Here is a 19,717-nt window from a genome sequence, read left to right on the forward strand (position 1 = left end):
TTTAATAAGGTCTTTCTGCTGATTGTGTAAGCATAGTCTTTTATGCCAGTAATGATGTAATTAAAATGTTAAAATGTGATGCTCTCATTCAATAATAACATTTCGTCTTCCTGGAATTAATATGTAAATAACAAACCTGAAAGATATTTACTTAAAATGTTTTTCTTGGTTAATTGCTTTAGCCCTGACTATTAAATTCTTTGTTCCTAAACTGGTCTTTCAAGTCTAATCTGCTTACCTGTTCCTATAGCAACAACATTTTTTGGACTTTCAAGAGTAGATCCCTTCTGCTATCAAAGCTGAAAGAATTATAAAGAAGTAAAAGGCACATTAATTCAGGTGCCTTTCTTAACTATATCCTTTACTTCATTCAGATTTGACTGCCCAATGAATTGCCTTTAGCCCCTCCACAAATGTCACCAGAAATGACTTGCTAGCCCACACTGGATATCGTCTTTGTTTCTTTAAAGAGTTTTCTTTAGGAAGTGAATATTTCATTACTGTCGATATTAAGTTGAAAAGTTTATCTTCATCTTGAATACTCTTCACCGGAAGGCAGAGGCTCCTTCCTCTGAAACATTTTTTTTTTTCTCTCTCTCTCATTTAGAAATACACTCACTCTTTTTCAGTACACCCCTTTCTGCTCTTGGACAATTTGTCTTTCAAGTGTCAATAAGAATCATTTATTTTCCAGCAGACATTCATGGTTGTAGGGAAACTGTTACCTCTTCCCTAGCGTACATATTCCACCAAAGCAATTCATTAACAGTCCATCTTCATAACGGCACCATCAGATGCATGAGGAAGTCCACCTAGTTTCGTATGCAGCTGGAAGCCCAGTTAGCAGAGGGCTTTTAATATGGAAAGGGACACTGTGTTTTCTGGTGGGCAGTCATTTGGCCAGTACTCTCAGCAGAGGTGCAGCAATTAGTATGCACTCCTGAGCTCTCCATCCTCTTGTGCCTACAGAAACCTGGCCACCTGCCTGTTGCTGTGTCTGACGTTCTGTTCCTTTTTAACTCACTCCTCCATCCCTTGCCCAGAGCAGTAAACTTTAAAAATTATCAAACTATATGTATACATATATTCTACATATTTTGTAGTGATTTTTAGTATACACCGCATTTTCTTGGCCACTAGCTAATTTAGTTTTCATCACAACCCTATGAGGTAGATACTGTGATTCTTACTTGAAAGATGAGGAAATTGATGCACACAGAATTTTCCGAAGGTTGCATCAACCAGTAAGTCCAGGCGCTGAGGCACCACACAGTGGTGTTTAAGTTGATAGTCTTTTGTCTCTGGACCTGAGCATAGCCCACTGATACCTCTTTCAGTTCTTCCAGAGAACATTGCACCTATAAGAAAACACATTTCCTTCCTTCATAAAACAAAGCTAAGGAGAACATCAACATCCAGTCTTCTTATATTCCTCAGGATCTGTTCTGTTATAGATAATTTGAGTTTCTATTTTCTTCAAGATAATTTGAGTATCTTAAATAAGCCTGTTTCCTCTGACTTCCAGGTCTAGAAATGTGTCACACCAAAGTGTTTAGGCTTGTGCTTTATAATATACTTTACTTGAAACTTTGCAAATGTAATTTCTCTTGTGGTGGAAATTACTTCAAATTTCAAGAGAAAACAACATTCTAGGGTTTAGACTTCATGTCAAATAAAGAAGAAGAATATTCTGAGGGCTAAAGATGCCTAGGATTATCTTTCATTTTAGAGTTAAAAAACCAAAAACAGTCTGGGCGCGGTGGCTAATGCCTGTAATCCCAGCACTTTGGGAGACCAAGGCAGGTGGATCACAAGATCAAGAGATCGAGATCATCCTGGCCGACATGGTGAAACCCCATCTCTACTAAAAATACAAAAATTAGCTGGGCAGCCTGGTGTGCACCTGTAGTCCCAGCTACTTGGGAGGCTGAGGCAGGAGAATGGCGCGAACCCGGGAGACAGAGGTTGCAGTGAGCCGAGATTGCGCCACTGCACTCCAGCCTGGCGACAGAGAGAGACGCTGTCTCAAAAATAAGTAGATAAAAATAAATAAATAAATAAATAAATAATAATAAACAAAAGCAAACAGGAGCTAAAAAGCAACCCTAGGTGACCTGAAAGTAATATCTTTAAGTGCGAAATGAGACAGGAGCCAAAGGAAGAAAGAGGCTTTTGGAGGGAGAAGGAAGGAAAGGTGAGAAAGTGCCCTTCAGGGAATGTTCACCTAAATGACTGCCTCCGAAAGGCTTTGAGGAGGAAACTCCTGGAGAGCACTGGGACAGGACAGGAGGCCTGGCTCTCACCGGCCTTGGGCTAGCTGCTTACCTGCTCTAGCCTCGGTTTTTATACCTGTAAAATAGGACTGGTCTTTCTTACCCCTACCAGACTCAGAGCTCTCATGAAGATCAGTGGGGATAATCCATATGAACGTGTTTTGAGAAGATACAGTTCTGGCAAAGTGTGAGCTGCTATTATCTAAATAAAGGTAGGAAGAGCCAGGGCCTTAGCAGTTAACCAATTGAATAAATACTACCCCATAAAAATGAGGTCATCTCTTGCCATTCAGTTATACCAAAAGGAATATGTACTTTTTTTTTATTTTCTTTTTTTTAGACAGAGTCTTGCCCTGTTGCCAGGCTGGAGTGCAGTGGCGTGATCTCAGCTCACTGCAACCTCTGCCTCCCGGGTTCAAGTGATTCTCCTGCCTCAGTCTCCTGAGTAGCTGGGGCTGCCAGTGCATGCCACCACGCCCAGCTAATTTTTGTATTTTTTTTTTTTTTTTTTTTGGAGATGAAGTCTCGCTCTGTCGCCCAGGCTGGAGTGCGGTGGCCGGATCTCAGCTCACTGCAAGCTCCGCCTCCCGGGTTTATGCCATTCTCCTGCCTCAGCCTCCTGAGTAGCTGGGACTACAGGCGCCCGCCACCTCGCCTGGCTAGTTTTTTTGTATTTTTTAGTAGAGACGGGGTTTCACCGTGTTGGCCAGGATGGTCTCGATCTCTTGACCTTGTGATCCACCTGCCTCGGCCTCCCAAAGTACTGGGATTATGGGCATGAGCCGCTGCACCTGGCCAAGAATGTGTACTTTTATTCATAGGCCGTAGAGACTACTTATAAATGGAGAGGAGCTGGGTTATATTCTACTTAGCTTGTGCATACTTTGGGAAAACACCAACCTTTCAGCTTCCTTGTTTGTGAAGTGTGAGTATGAGAATGCCTGGGAGTACAAATCTCTTTGAGTCGTGACGTTTTGTATTTCTATTTTGAAGGAATTTACAACCATTTCCTTATACCATGACTGAGCAAAGGTATCATATGGCTTAATTGATTCTAACATTGCTCTTTAGTTACACCTTAACACAATCAATCTTTTGGGGAAGTGTTTTGTTCCAGTGAGACTTAAAAATTAATATCCCCTGATATTTTTCCCTAGGCCTTAACAAATAAGACCAAAAAAAAAACAAAAAACCCTTTGAATTCTTTTCTGATTATAAAGGTAACATATGTTTATTGTAAAATATTGCAATGACAAATAAGGATCTAAATAATGAAGTAAATATGCTTCATGAGTTTACCACCAGACATGTCAATAAGAAATGCAGGCTGGGCGCCGTGGCTCACGCCTGTAATCCCAGCACTTTGGGAGGCTGAGGTGTGCAGATTGCTTGAGCCCAGGAGTTTCAGACCAGCCTGGGCAACATAGTGAAACCCTGTCTACAAAAATACAAAAAAAGTGTCTGGGCGTGGTGATATGCACCTGTAGTCCCAGCTACTTGAGAGGCTCAGCGGGGAGGCTTGCTTTGGTCCAGGAGGTTGAGGCTGCAGTGAGCTGACATCGTATCACTGCAGTCAAGCTGGGGGGATAGAGTGAGACTGTCTCAAAACAAACAAACAAACAAACAAAAACCTAAAATTCACTTTCTATTTTGCTCTATCTTCATACTTATCTATACTTTTGAGATTATTTGCATCTAATTTATCTGTGTCATGGAAATACGAGGTAGTGGTATTACACAGCATGGTGCAACTGTATTTCTTTCCATTTCTTCCCAACTCCTAACTCAGTGACATCACATTAGTAGCTTGAAATAAATAATGTTGGTGACATTTATGCCACAGAAATCTGTAAATACTACAACGGGACTTCCACCCTGGCCCACCGGAAGGCCAGCTGTTAAATATTTACCAGGACATCACTATCTCCCTTTGTCCCCCTACATGTTAAAAAACAATATGAATATTGTTTTTGGATATCATCCATTTGTTTGCATCATGGCAAAACAAAATTATTGTATTGATTTAAAATTCATATTCTTAAAAAATACATACACATACTCATAAATATGTATTTTTTAATGTTAGATTTTTCGGAGAAAGGGTCTCTATCTGGGTTGGAGTGCAATGGTGTAATCGTAGCTCACCACAGCCTCAGTCTCCCAGGCACAGGTGATCCTCCCACATCAGCCTCCTGAGAAGCTAGGACCACGGGCGCATGCCACAATGCCTGGTTAATTTTCTAGTATTTTATGTAGAGATGGGGTTTCACCATGTTGCCCAGGCTGGTCTCAAACTCCTGGACCCAAGAGATCCACCTGCCTTGTCCTCCCAGAGTGCTGGAATTATAAGAGTGAGCCTCCACACCTGGTCAATATGTATTTTTTAACAAAAATGGAATGATTCTATCTCTACTTTAAAAAGAAGAACTAACCTTTCCATTATACCTACAAATGCCTTATGGATATATATATATATATATTTGATAATTAGAGTGTCACATAACTATGTCAATGTTCAAGTTGTGTTTGGATGAATTGTACTGTATCAGCAGGTTTCCCATGTTGCACGTGTATTATGTCTAATTTTTTTTTTTTTTGGTTGTGATGAGCAACTTTGTACTTAGGTTTTTATTTATTTTTCAGATTATTTCCTTAAGATAAAGGCCTAGAATTATTATTACTGCCTTAAAGGGGGCATGCATTTTAAATTTGGATTAACACATCATGCCAAATTACCCTTCAGAAGTTGTAGTTGTACCAATTTATAATCAGACCAGCAATCTTTTTTGAGAATACTTGCTTTCTCCTCCATTCATGCCAACATTGAAAATTATCAGTCTTTTTAACTTTGGCTCATTCAGTATACAAAATCGATATTCTGTGGTTGTATTATTTTTACATTTCCTTGATTTGAAGCTGAACACATCTTTATATGTTTATTGGCATTTATATGTTTTCAACTAGAATCTCTTGATTTTGTAACTGGTATTATACCAACCAGCAGTGGGTAACTAAAAACTAGTAGTAGAAAAGCGCGATAAACTCTTTTTGGACTTCCGTGTCATGTTGGAGAACCTAGCAACGGACACGTAACGTGGCAGCGGGTGGTGTGTGGTCGTTGCCACATTGGGAGTCCTGTCATGCCTCCAGCAGGAGCTAGGAACATTTTTTTCCACCAATTATTTGGCTCACTTTGATAGCCAATGTTCGTCTTTTCTTCTCTAACACCCGGGAGCAAAAGCACCTCCCCCACCTCAATAGCCACTTGTTTATTATGCTCCATGAGCACCTCTGAGGCAGTTGCCCATGTTAACTAGTGACCCCACAGATCTCATAGTGGGGGAATTGTGTTCAGGCTGAGACATTTTGTCATTTGAAATGTTCAGGAAGCTGGGCCACTGGCCAAGTCTAATGTCTTTATTCTCGATTCATTGCTGCAGAACTCCCATGAAGTCAACTCATCTTTGATATAAATTTTAGAGGAGTGAAATTTAATTGCTTCTTGAAGACAGTGACCCTGCTCATTTCACATTTTCTTGGCTTCTCCTTTCCCCTTCCCATTACACTCAGAATTTAACACAGTGCCTGGCACAAAAACTCAGGGCATGATAGCATAATTGCAAGCTCCATTAACTGCAATTTTGCATTCTGAGAACAGGGAGGCAGCAGGGCTCAAAAGTAGGAGTGGTTTGAGTAATTTAAAAATAAACCTAGAAAATGTTATGTTATTTATTTGGAGTGGTCAATGGTTAATAGTCTCAGGATTTTATCAGTTAGTTCCTCTCTCCCCCAAGAATAAAAAAAGCTTATTCTTCCGAGTTAATTAGCCATATTATACTATTTTTCTATGAGATACTTTATCTTTTCATTCATTCATGTATAAACTCAACAAATATTTAAGAAACCTCTACTTTTTGCCAGGAGTCCTCTGTGCTAACTAAGGAGGAATTTGAAAGAATAGCAAATAGCTTCTGTTTTCAAGGAGCTCACAATCGAGTGGCAGTGCTGAGTACATAATTTGCAGGACCCAGTGCAAAGTGAAAATGAGGTGTCCCTTGTTCAACAATTATTAAGAATTTCGGGATGGTGATAGCAGAGCATTAAGCCAAGGGTAGGGACCTTCTGAGTGTAGGGCCCTTCTGAGCATAGGGCCCTGTGTGACCGCACAGGTTGTGTGCCCATGAGGTTGTCCCTGCAAGTTGGGGACCCAGGGGTACAAATATAATGAAAGTGTGATATAACAGGTATCATTTTGAAAGCTATGCATACAGAGCTGTGGGAACACAGAAGAAGGAAAAATTCAGTCAAGGAAAACTTCAAGGGGAAAGATGACATTTCATTTCCCTGGAGGTGGGAGTAAGATTTTGAAGAACTTCATAAGACATTCTAATGAATATCCTTTCCAATGATTCTCAAATATTGATCTGTAGAAACACACAAAATAGATTCCTAGGTCCCATTCTAGACCTACTAAATTTGAATCTTTGATGGTGGAGCTGGACTTGGTCAGAATGATTGTGATGCCAGCCTGGCTGACACAATGTGGAAGCCACTGGAAGTTTTGAAGCAGGGAGTAATATGGTAGGATACTTTAAAGGATGTTACATCATGGAGTGAGCAAAGTTGGTTGAAAGAGAGACCAGTGAGGAGGTATTTGAAATAGTCCAGGTGAGAGGAATAGGACTAAACTATATAGCCTTGTCAGAGAGGATGCTGAGTAAAAAGTAGATTTAATAGATATTTAGATGGTAGAATGAAGAAGACTTCATAATCCAAAGACTGGGAGGTAAGAAAGAAGAGGTAACAGGATGAGTAGTTATTAAGGATATCTCTAAGGTTCTTAGCTTGTCCAATGAGGAAAGATGATAATGCCATTTAATCCCCAAAAGAAAAGTAGGAACAAGTTGAGAGTAGGGATGGCAATAGTAAGAGCAAATACTTAAATGGCGATTGATCTGAGCCAAGTTCTGGACTAAGAACTTTGCACATAGTAATGTATTTAATCCTCTCAGCAACCCACTAAGGAATTATCATCTCTCTTTTATGAATACGAAAATTTAGGCATAGGGAGATTAAGTGACATTACCAGGTTCATTTGGCAAAGTAAATGGCAGGCTATGGCTTAAGTCCTTGCCTTAAATAATGGTTTGTTGCCTATTGTTTTTGTTAAATTTTGGATGTGCTACTTTAGTTGTTGATGGTAGAAAAAACATCAGGGTGTAATCGAAAGAAACACAACATTACCAGCATGACCAGCATGTTGTGTTGGTTAGACCAGCATGTTGTGTTGGTTCTAACATGATTTATTCTTACAACCCTAGAGCACTTCACCTCTCTTTAACATTGGCCTAGACCACTTCACCTCTCTTTAACATTGGCCTATTTACAAGGTGGAGATAATGTTACTCAAACACCAGGGTTTCAGTCTAGGTCCTGCTGCTGGCTGCATAGAAAGCCAATCACTGAGACAGCAAGTATTGCCAGGGAAGATGGATTTTATTTGGGTGCTGCCACTGAGGAGATGGCACTTCAGTCTCAAATCCATCTCCTGACTGACAACAATTGGGGTTTATGTAGCAGGAAAGGAATGTAACTATATTGGGTAAACAGGAATTAGGGAGGAGTAAGGAAATCATGAGGGATGAGGGACCTGGTTTCTCACTGTCTGAATGTGATGATCTGGTGAGTTTCAGTTACTTGATACTATTCAGGAGTCCTAGGGTGGGTTTCCTGAGGGAGGGCCAAATGTAAATTTTAATCTTCAAGACCTGGGTCAATTTTAGTATTTTTATTTTAAAAGACTGTAAAGATCACTTCTATGGGACAATTGGGCCAGTTTCAATAATAATTCCATAGTGGATTGAACCAGGGCTCGATACAGATGATTTCTTGGGGTCCTTTCCAAAACACACACACACACACACACACACACACACACAAAATTCAAACCTTTTTAAAACAGATAAAACCACTGTGAAACATCTTAAGAAATTTAAGTAATAATTTGTTTTCAAAGTGCTGTGAGTTTTTTGGTCAATGAAAGAAAAACGTATCTGGAAACATTATATCAATGGGAACTGGCAATTTATGGCAGTTGTGTCAATTACTCATAAATAAAGAAATAAGGAGTAAATCTATTGGCCAATGATTAACCAATGCTGAACCGTATAGGGTCTTCAGGCCCATGGAAGACAGAGCACAGGAACTTGAGTTGGCACTTTGGTGAGGGAATTGGTCATTTGCTGATGGATCCAGAAGAGATTCATTTTGGGTGCCCATTTCAAGGCTGTGTAAAGACTAGACAGATTAGGTTGACTCAACTAATTGGCCAATAGCTACTTCTGAGTGCCCTTCATATAAACCTTGGTAAGCTGCCTGAAACCACAGGCTGGGTAGAGTTGAAAGGCAGCTCAGAACACCATCTCCTCAACTTTTCCCTCAGCCTAAGGCTATTCTTATGGACAATGAGTACAGCTGTACCTGAAATGACCCCTCAGAGAAAGAATAGAGAGGAGGCCCAAATGTCCTGAATGCTTTCCAGAGAAATATAATGTTCCCAGGCCAGGACACTCTGATTTCAGTGGGTACACACGCAGAGCCCTGGCTGAAACTGTAATCACTTCAGCATTTCCAGAATCTGTTGCCTTATTTGGGGAACTATGGCTGAAGGATTTTGAAACTCTGGTACTCTAGTTTCAGAATCAGTACTTAGAAGATAATATTGTGAAAAATGATTAATGTTTTGAAGCCAGTTCTAAGACAATACTATCCAAGAATTAAGTTTGGGTAGATGGAGAGATCTGAGACTGTATCTTATTTCATGTTTATATTTAACATGTTACATTGACTTTATTTGATATATTTCTGATGAGATGAATTAAAATGTGTGCATGTATTACAAGAGTTTCTCTCTTCTCTCCTGACTCAAGTGGGTTGTTAACCTCAATCTTACAAAAGGAGGCGCTGAGAAACCATATAATTTACCCAAATCTGGCATCTAAGAAGCAGCAAAAACAGAACTTAAGCGTAGGCAGATTGACTTCAAACCTTCTGCTCATAACTCAGTGTACTTTATGCTTTTGATGTAGCCTGTTATTACTAATACAAGTACTAGTACTGCTGCACAAGCCCCACACAGTACTCATTAGTTTAGCAGTTATTTTATACTCTGGGCTTATTTTGAACTTGTGAGAAACAAAACCTCCAGATCTGTTTTTGTACAAGTCTTAAATCTCTGATCTTTTGGGCATAGACGTGATTAGGATCACAGGTGTTGAAATCAAAACATCTGGATACACCTTCAGTTTTTAGTCATCTCTGCATGCCTGTACTGCAGAAGTGGCCTCTCTTTGTGATCCTATTCCTCTCCCAGTGGTATCCTCCTGGGCGTATGACTCTGCTAGGCTTGTAGTAGAGGTAGATAGGGTTATCTGTTGCACTTGTCCAGACTTAGTCTTAGCCAATCCCTTTGTATCTTAGCTTCGGGGAGTAGTGCTTTCTCAATATTCGTATTCTCCCTCTCTGTGGCAGCCAAATCTGTCTTATACTTGTAGTTTTCTTGGGTAAGACTTTCTTCTCCTCCACTAGCTATTAATTGCATTTGATTTTAATGTGGAATCCTGGTTTCAGAATAGTCAATGGTAAAAGTTTTTGCCTTTAACCTTCATCCAGCCTCAATTGATTTTTGCTTGTGTCCTGGCAGATGATTTCTTACACAGAAGTAATTGGCTTTTGCCAATTACTATCTCATTCCAGAAGTTTAAATAGTAGGAGAGAAGAGTCCAGAGAAGTAAGAGGGAATTTGAGCCTGTCTCCTGGAGCCATTAGTTGCCTCTTTCAGACCTATGTTGCCAAAGGGAGCTCTCTCTGATGTCCTCCTCTGCCCCCAGTCTGTCTGATGAGCACCAACTGATGCTTGGGAAGAAGAGTTTCTGAGTGGATGCCAGCCCCTTTCTGAGTCTCAGACTTTTAGATATTCAAGCTAAACTGATGTTGTAGTCCAAACTTGGCGTTTATAAATTTGTTAAAATTTTAGCTAATTTCTTCTTATCACTAGTATGGCCAACATCACTTTCTCTCATGAGCTGCGAAAGGTAAAAACATTGTTTTAACCTGTTTCTTTTTGAAAGAACTTGTTCTTTGGAATTTGGTTTACTTGATTGCCTTGAAACCTTAGCTATCTGATGGGTTCAAGAAAATTTATGACTTTGTGGGTTATCTCAATTTTTTCCTGGTTGTTAGGGTGAGTGTGATGTTCTTTGTAGCATTCTACATTCAGAAGCAAAAATCCTCAAGAAAGACCTTTTAAAATCAGATGAACTATGTGTTAATGATTGTCCTAACCAGTTGGTTAAGAGTATATGATGCTGGTTTGGCAAGATTTGTTTAGTGTTGCTTACTTACTCTTAGTGATTTCTGCATTCTTTTCCATGTGCCCATTTGCCAATGGGGTTGTTTGTTTCTTGTAAAGGTTCAAGTTTCCTTATAGTTTCTGGATATTAGACCTTTGTCAGATAGATTGCAGAAATTTTCACTCAATCTGTAAATTGTGTGTTCACTCTGATGATAGTTTCTTTTGTTGTGCAGAAGCTCTTTAGCTTAATTAGTTCCCATTTATGAATTTTTGCTTTTGTTGCAATTGCTTTTGAAGTTTTTGTCATGAAATCTTTGCCTGTACCTATATTTTGAATGGTATTGCCTAGATTTTCTTCTAGGATTTTTATAGTTTTGGGTTTTACATTTAAGTCTTTAATCCACACTGAGTTAATTTTTGTATAAGGTGTAAGGACAGGGTCCAGTTTCAATTTTCTGCATATGGCTAGCCAGTTTTCCCAGCACCATTTATTAAGTAGGGAATCCCTTCCCCATTGCTTGTTTTTGTCAGGTTTGTCAAAGATCAGGTGGACATAGATGTGGTGTACTTCCTGAGATCTCTATTCTGTTTCATTGGTCTATGTGTCTGTTTTTGTACCAGTACCATGCTGTTTTGGTTACTGTAGACTTGTGGTATAGTTTGAAGTCAGGTAACCTGATGCCTCCAGCTTTGTTCTTTTTGCTTAGGATTGTCTTGGCTATGTGGACTCTTTTTTTTTTTTTTTTTTTTTGGTACCATATGAATATTAAAGTAGTTTTTTCTAATTCTATGAAGAATGTCAATGGCAATTTAATGGGAATAGCATTGAATCTATAAATTACTTTGGGCAGTATGGGCATTTTCACGGTATTGATTCTTCCTATCCACAAGCATGGAATGTTTTTCCATTTGCTTGTGTCCTCTCTTATTTCCTTGAGCAGAGTTTTGTAATTCTCCTTGAAGAGATTCTTCACTTCCCTTGTTAGCTGTATTCTTAAATATTTTATTCTCTTAGTAGCAGTTGTGAATGGGAGTTCGTGATTTGGCTTTCTGCTTGTCTATTGTTGGTGTATAGGAATGCTTTTGATTTTTGCACATTGATTTTGCATCCTGAGACTTTGCTGAAGTTGCTTATTAGGTTGAGAAGCTTTTGGGCTGAGATGATGGGGTTTTCTAGATATAGGATCATGCCTTCTGCAAGCAGACACAGTTTGACTTCCTCTTTTCCTATTTGAATACCCTTTATTTCTTTCTCTTGCCTGATTGCCATGGACAGAACTTCCAAGCTGGGTTTTATTGTTATACTTCACAGGGAGCCCTCTGATAACTCTAGGATTACACATCCCTAGGTACCACTTCAGTGGAAAAAAGAACTTGCCTTTCTTTCAGTAGTCTTAGCCAAATACTCTTTCTTCTCACTGGCTCGGACTGGATCATTTTTGCTTTTTAAATTTATTTGTGTGGCCAACAGAATACCAAACTTGTCATCACAAGCTCTCTCCTGGAGTTGGAGTCAGAGTCAACTCTGCATGAAGCACCACGGCTACAAATAGCAAAGGGTGTGGTTTGCCAGAAGAATATTGGGGTATTGGATACTGTTACTTGGAGTGAGAAAAATGGGGTGGGGTGGGCCAAACAAACAAACAAACAAACAGAATTTCCAATCTGATGGTCAATATATAATCAGTGAACTAACTGAAAAAACAGTGTTTAAAGTTTTCAGGTCCCTGAAGGTGATTTTTTTTTGTCAGAGATAATATCTCTGTGAAATGGTCTGTGAGCGGGTTAATAATCTGTAAGAAATAATCACAGATAAATGGTCTGCGAGCAGGTTAATAATCTGTGAGAAATAATCACACATAAGTAATCTGTGAGCAGATAATATCTTTGTAAAATAATCTGTGAGCGGGTAGAAAAAGGCTTTTCAAAAAACATTATTTATTTTTCTGATTTTAAAAGTGAAACATGTTCAATGAATAAAATGTATAAAATATAGAAAATTATAATGTAAAAGAAGAACCACAATGATGCCGTCACCCACGGCAAATACCATTAGTATTTTGCTTGATATATTTACCTTCCACTCTTATTTTGTTTGCGTTCCACCTTTTTTTCCAATTAAATTTAACATCATACTGCATGATTCTGTGTTGTTTCTCTTCATATATAATTACGTATATTTCCCTCATGTTATTAAAATCTTAATAAACATTCTTTTAAAGGCTATATAATAGTATTTAATAATTGCCCTGCTGATATACATTGATTGCCTTCTATTTGCATTACTAGTAATATTGCAGTGAACATTTCTGTGTATAAATCTTGTCTTGTGTTTTGTATAAGCTAGAAGGTTTTTTGTTGTTGTTGTTGTTGTTGTGTTTTGTTTGTTTGTTTGTTTTTGGCAGAGAGCCTTAGTGACCTAAAATCCTACCCTTTGGAGGTCTACACATTTGTGAGGCCAGTTCGGCTTTCAATACTCCTCTCAGGAATAGAGATCTAAGGTGGAGCTCATCTCTTCATTAGTGGCTCAGTTGTCATGAGGGATGTGGTTTTGATGCGTAGAGTTGCCACACTTGCCGTTCACCATCACAGAGAAGTATGAGGAAGAACTATGTGACAGACAAGTCATGAAGCTTCTCTTTGTTCAAGGAATCTCCAAGAAAGGCAGTATGTTATTTAAAGGATCAATTCTGACCAAGTGGAACATGTTACAGGGTGAATAGGCTCCAGCAACAAACCGCGGTGCTTCATATTTCATTTCAGAAATTTCCCATGTACCTTCACCCTGCTGTTCCTACCCTATGAGGAATAAATAAAAGTGAAAATTCCTATTACCTTGGTGTCAGATTCTATCTTCTATGGCCACAATTGTAGTACTTGTTCTTTAATAAAGGCTTGATTGTGGAGGCTTTCAACCTTATGGGGAGATAAATCCAATTATCTTCCTTCTGAACTTTTATACAAGGTCTCAGTGCAGGAAAAAAAAATTAATTTTGAGCTTTAACAACACTGAAATATTGCCCATAGAGTGTCCATGTATAAAGTAAGTGGCCAACTGAAAATAGCAAAAAAATAGCAAATATGCCTAATAATAATAATAGTTAACATTTATTGCCTAATTACTAAGTCCTATACCCATGGCTAAGCGTTTTCATGTGATACTTTATTTTCAATTCACAATAACCCCATTAAGTAGGCACTATCACTACAGGTGCAAAGACTAAATGTTTCTGTTGTGTTCCATGTGAGCAGGTATTTGCAAACCCATCTCCAAAGGCTCAGGGTGCTGAGAGGCTGAAGAACGAAGCTGACAAACCCAGTTTCTCAGAAAGAAATGTTTAATAGGGACTTAGGCACAGAAGCGATGTCTTAGGCAGCTGTGAGATGGTGGATTCTTGAGCCCTCCAGAAAGTACTCTTTATCCAGCCAGCTTTTAGGGTAGAGCATGTATCTTGTCTCAGACCCTTTTGTGAAACTCATGGCCACTAGGGAAGTTAGATAAGCATCTTTATGAGAAATTGTCCATGCCACAGGCATAGTTTCTTGACCTTGCTGCAGGAACGCATTGGTAGATAGGCGTCAAACTGGCCACTGTGGTGGTTTCGCTTCAAGATGGTGTTACTCTTGCCATGAACAGGTTGTGTTCCTGCATGTCGTTTCTTGATGGCAGGGGTCTGCAAACTGTGGTTCATGGAGAAATAGGGCCCACTGACTTTTTGTAAAATTTCGTTGAAAACTAGCCACCTATGGCTGGGCACCATGGCTCACGGCTGTAATCCCAGCACTTTGGGAGGCGGATCACCTGAGGCTGGAAGTTCCAGACTAGCCTGACCAACATGGAGAAACCCTGTCTCTACTAAAAATACAAAATTAGCTGGGCGTGGTGGTGCATGCCTGTAATCACAGCTACTCGGGAGGCTGAGGCAGGAGAATCACTTGAACCTGGCAGGCGGAGGAGGCGGTGCTCCAGCCTGGGGCACAAGACCGAAACTCCATCTCAAAAAAAAAAAAAAGAAAGAAAAAGAAAAAGAAAGAAAAACAGCCACCTACATTTGTTTGCATATTGCTTCTGCCTGCTTTTGCAGCAGATCAGAGTAGTTGTGAGAGACAATACGGCCCGCAAAGCTTAAAATATTTTCTATCTGGCACATTACAGAAAATGTTGATTCCTGCTCCATTTCCTTCTTGGTCTCATATTGTTAATATTGTTGTTATTATTATTATTAACCTTTCCTTTATTGCCCCTAGTAAAATGTTACTTATTAGAATTGTCCAAGAGCTTTCATCCACAAGCGCTGAAAGGGCCTGGGCTGAGTGGCATTTAAGGATTTGCACAGGCTGTCAGTGAAGTCAATAGATATTTACAAGCTGCTATGGCCCTGTTTAAAGCCTAGGTTTGTTTTTTTTTTTTTTTAATGTGTGGATTCTTCCATTAACAATTAATTTTGTGTGATGAGCTTTCCCTTGCCTGCCCTCTGTTTTTTCCATCTCCAAATAGATGTAGAGCTGTAGGATCTGTGTGATTTGGTTACTCACCTGTCTTCATTTTGAGGTCATGTGGACCCTTACCTAACCAGTATAAACATTTTTGTCCAGACCTGTAAGAAGTTTCACTTGCTGGAAATAGTGCAGCCATTTATAACCAAGAGCCAGTGGATCCTTAGGCTTTCAAAAGTGTTGAATTTCAGATATAAAAAATCACTTGGAGATACCTACTCCAGCTCATTTATTTCTTAAAAAAGATATTTGGAGATCCACATGCAGTTGTAAGAAATAATACAGGGAGATTCGGAGTACCCTTTACCCAGTTTCCCCCATTGGCAATGTCTTGCAAAACTACATACAATATCACAATCAGGACAGTGCTTTGATACAGTCAAGACACAGAATGTTTCCATCATCACGAGGAAACTTCGTTTTGTTTTTTTATAGCTACGTCTCTTTCCTTCCCACCTGTATCTCCTCCTTAAGTCCCAATAACCATCTACTTTCTATTTCTATAATTTTGTTGTTTCAAGAATGTTGCATAAATGTAATTGTACAGTACGTAACCTTTAACGTTGGCTATTTTTTTTTTCCCCCAGCATAATCCTTTGGAAATTGATCTGGGTTGTTTTGTGTATGGATAGTTTGTTCCTTTTCATTCCTGAGTAGTATTCCATGGTGCTGTGGTTGATTTAACCATTCACTCATTGCAGGACATCTTTTCGGCTGTTTCCAGGTGTGGTTTACAGATGTTTTCTCTCATTCAGTAGTTTTTCTTTTCCTCTTCTCAGTAGGCTCTTCCACAAAGCAAGGTTTTAATTTTGACAAAGTCCAATTTGTCAATTTTTCCTTTTATGGATAACACTTTTCATGTCTTTTGCCCCTAAGATGTTTTCAAGTCTAGGAACTCTTTGCCTAGCCATACATCCTGAGATTTTCTCCAACATTTCTTCTTAAAGCTTTATGTTTTATATTTAAATGTATGATCCATTATGAGTTAATATTTCTGTAAGATATAAGACTTGGGTTGAGGGTATTTTTGCCTATGGATATCCAATTGCTTGATCACTATTTGTTGAAAAGTCTATTTTTTCTTGCTTTTGCATATGTGTCTGAAGGGGTGGCCTGCCCCTCCACACCTGTGGGCGTTTCTCGTTAGGTGGAACGAGAGACTTGAGAAAAGAAATGAGACACAGAGACAAAGTATAGAGAAAGAAAAAGTGGGCCCAGGGGACCAGCGCTCAGCTTACGGAGGACCCACGCCGGCACCGGTCTCTGAGTTCCCTTAGTATTTATTGATAATTATCTTTACCATCTTAAAGATAAGGGAGTGGCTGGACAATAGGATCATTGTAGGGAGGAAATCAGCAGTAAGACATATGAACAAAAATCTCTGTGACATGAATAAGTTTAAAGGAAAATGCTGTGCCTTGAGATGCATATGCAAACATCTCCATAAACCTTTTAGCAGCATTGTTTCAGCCTATCACATGGGGAGAAACCTTGGACAATACCTAGTTTTCCTAGGCAGAGGTCCCTGTGACCTTTGGCCGTGTAGATGTCCCTGCGTAGTTGAAATTAAGAGAATGGTGACGACTTTTAACCAGCAAGCTGCCTTCAGGCACTTGTTTAACAAAGACACATCCTGCACAGCCCAAAATCCATTAAACCTTTAGTCACCACAGCACATGTCTCTTGCAAGGACAAGGTTGGGGGTAGGGTCACAGATTAACAGCATCTCAAATACAGAACAAAATGGAGTCTCTTGTGTCTACTTCTTTCTATATAGACACAGTTACAGGCTGATCTCTCTTTCTTTTCCCCACGTGTGTCAAAAATCAGTTGGGTGTATCTGTGTATGTCTGTTTCTCAGTTTTCTCTTCTACTCCATTAGTCTATGTGCCAATGCCATATAGTCTGGATTATGGTACAGTTATATGGTAAGTATTGAAATCGGGTGGACTGATTGTTTTCACTTCGTTATTTTTCAAAATTGTCTGAGCTATTATAGTTTACTGACTTTTTAATATAAATTTTAGGATTATCCTGTTTATATACAGAAAAATCTTACTGGGATTTTGATAGGTATTGCATTGAATCTGGATATCAATTTGACAAAAATTAAAATCTTTACTATGTTGAGCTTTCCAAACCATAAACATGGTATCTCTCTCTGTTTGTTTAGATCTTCCTTCATTTTTTTCATAAGCTTTTTATAGTTTTTGGCATATAAGTTCTGTAAGTGTTTTGTTAAATTTACATGTATTGTTCATTTCTTTTGAGTGATTGTAGTCATATTTTAAATTTCAGTACCCATATGTTTACTACCAGGATATAGAAATACAATTAATTTATGTATGTCCATGTCGTATCCTGTGACTGCTAAAATCACTCATTAATTCTAGGAGATTGCTTTTGGTAGATTTTGGGGTATTTTCTACAGAGAAATGATATTATATGTAAACAGAGTAAGTTTTATTTCTGTATGCCTTTTATTTCCTTTTCTTGTCTAGCCTTAAATTCTAGAACAATGTTGAGTAAGAGTAGTGAGAGTGGACATTCTTGTCTTGTTCCTGATATTACGGGGAATAAATTCAGTTTTTCACCGTTACATATGTTACTGTAAGTTTTTTAAAATGCTCCTTATTAAGTTGACAAAATTCTCTTATTTATATTTTTAAGAGTTTTAAAATCATGAATGGGTATGAATTTTTGTCAAATGTTTTTTCTACTTTGGTATGATCATGTGATTTTTTCTTCTTTAGTCTGTTAACATGGTGGTCTGCTAAATCAATGATGATTAATTTTTCTGTGTGTGTGGTTGAAGCAGCTTTGCATCCCTGAATTAAACCCTACTTAGTAATGGCATATAAGCGTTTTCACATGTTGCTGAATTATATTTGCTAAGTATTTTGTTAAGGAAATTTGCTTCTATATTCCTGATGGATGTTGGCCTATACTTTTTGTTTTTTTACTGTCTTTGTCTTATTTTGCTATCAGAATAATGCTAGCTTCATAAGCTGAATTGGAAAATAGTCCATCCTCTTCTACTTTCTGGAGGAGATTGCATAGTAATAATATTATTTTTTCTTTCAATACTTGGTAGACTTTGTTTTCAGTGGAACTATCTAGGCCCAGAGATTTCTTCTTTGAAAATTTAGGAAGTACAAACTCAATTTTCTTAATAGTAATAGGATTAATCAGATTATCTATTTCACGTTGAGTGGGAGTTGTAATAGTTTGTGTTTTTCAAGCAACTGGTTTATTTTATCTAAGTTTTCAAATTTATATGTGTAGAGTTGTTCATGATCTTTGCTTATTCTTTTCTTGTTTTTAAATTTTATAATATTGGTGATTTGTCTCTTCTCTTTTTTTTCTCAGTCTTGCCAGTAGTTTGTCAATATTACTGATCTTTTAAAATATCAGTTTGATTTTCTATTCACAATTGCATTGATTTCTGCTTTTATCTTTATTATTTTCTTTGATCTGCTCACCTTGGGCTATTTTGCTCTTCTTCTAGGTTCTTGAGAGGGGAACTTAGATTATTGTATCGGAAACTTCATTTTTTCTAATATATGCAGTTAGTGCTATAAATTTCAGTTTCAGCACTGCTTTGGGTGTATTATACAAATTTTGATAGACTGTGCCTTTGTTTTCATTCAGTTTAATGTATTTTTTTTTTGTTTTTTTTCTTGAGACCTCCCGTTTGACCCATGAATTATTCAAAAGTGTGTTGTTTAGTTTCCAGTGGTTTGGAGAGTTTCTTGTTAAATTTCTGTTGTTGATTTCCAGTTTTATTCTGGTTGGAGAAGATGTTATATGACCTTAATTAATTCTTTTAAATTAGTTGAGGTCTGCTTTGTGGCCCAGGATGTGGTCCATCTTAATGTACGTTCCATGAAAACTTGAAAAGATTGTATGTTCTGTTATTGTTGGCTAGATTGTTCAATAAATATCAGTTAAGTTCTGTTGGTTGATGATGTTCTTTACATCTTGTATATCCTTGTTAATTTTCTGCTTAGTCGTTCTGTGAATTATTGAGAGAGGGATGTTGAGGTCTTTGGCTGTCAGCTGGGTGTGGTGGCTCATGCCTGTAATTCCAGCACTTTGAGAGGCCGAGGCAGGTGGATCACTTGTGGTCAGGAGTTCGAAATCATCCTGGCTAACATGGGGAAACCCCATCTCTACTAAAAATACAAAAATTGGCCAGGCATGGTGGCAGGCACCTGTAGTCCCAGCTATTCAGGAGGCTGAGGCAGGACAATCGCTTGAACCTGGGAGGCAGAGGTTGCAGTGAGCTGAGATTGCACCATTGCACTCCAGCCCGGGTGTGAGACAGAGTGAGACTCTGTCTCAAAAAAATAATAATAATAATAAATGGATTTGCCAATTTCTCTTTTCAGTTCTAGCAGTTTTTGGTATATATACACACACACACACATATATACATACATATCTATGTATTCATAGATAGATATATACATATGTGTATCTATATCTATATATATTATGTATATCTATATCTATATATAAACATATTTGCTCACGGACTTGTTTGGTGCATACACACTTAGGATTTCCATATTTTCTTGTTGGATTAAAACTT

The 19,717-nt window shown here is 38.4% G+C and overlaps 1 protein-coding gene across 15 annotated transcripts in view; it reads left to right on the forward strand.

Moving 5' to 3' along the window:
* ATP13A4 (ATPase 13A4) overlaps positions 1-19,717 on the forward strand; it is a 160,147-nt gene that overhangs the window by 1,137 nt on the left and 139,293 nt on the right. The window lies entirely within an intron of this gene.

This window comes from Macaca fascicularis, chromosome 2 (assembly GCF_037993035.2).
Source record: "Macaca fascicularis isolate 582-1 chromosome 2, T2T-MFA8v1.1".
In the NCBI taxonomy this organism is placed as follows: Eukaryota; Metazoa; Chordata; class Mammalia; order Primates; family Cercopithecidae; genus Macaca; species Macaca fascicularis.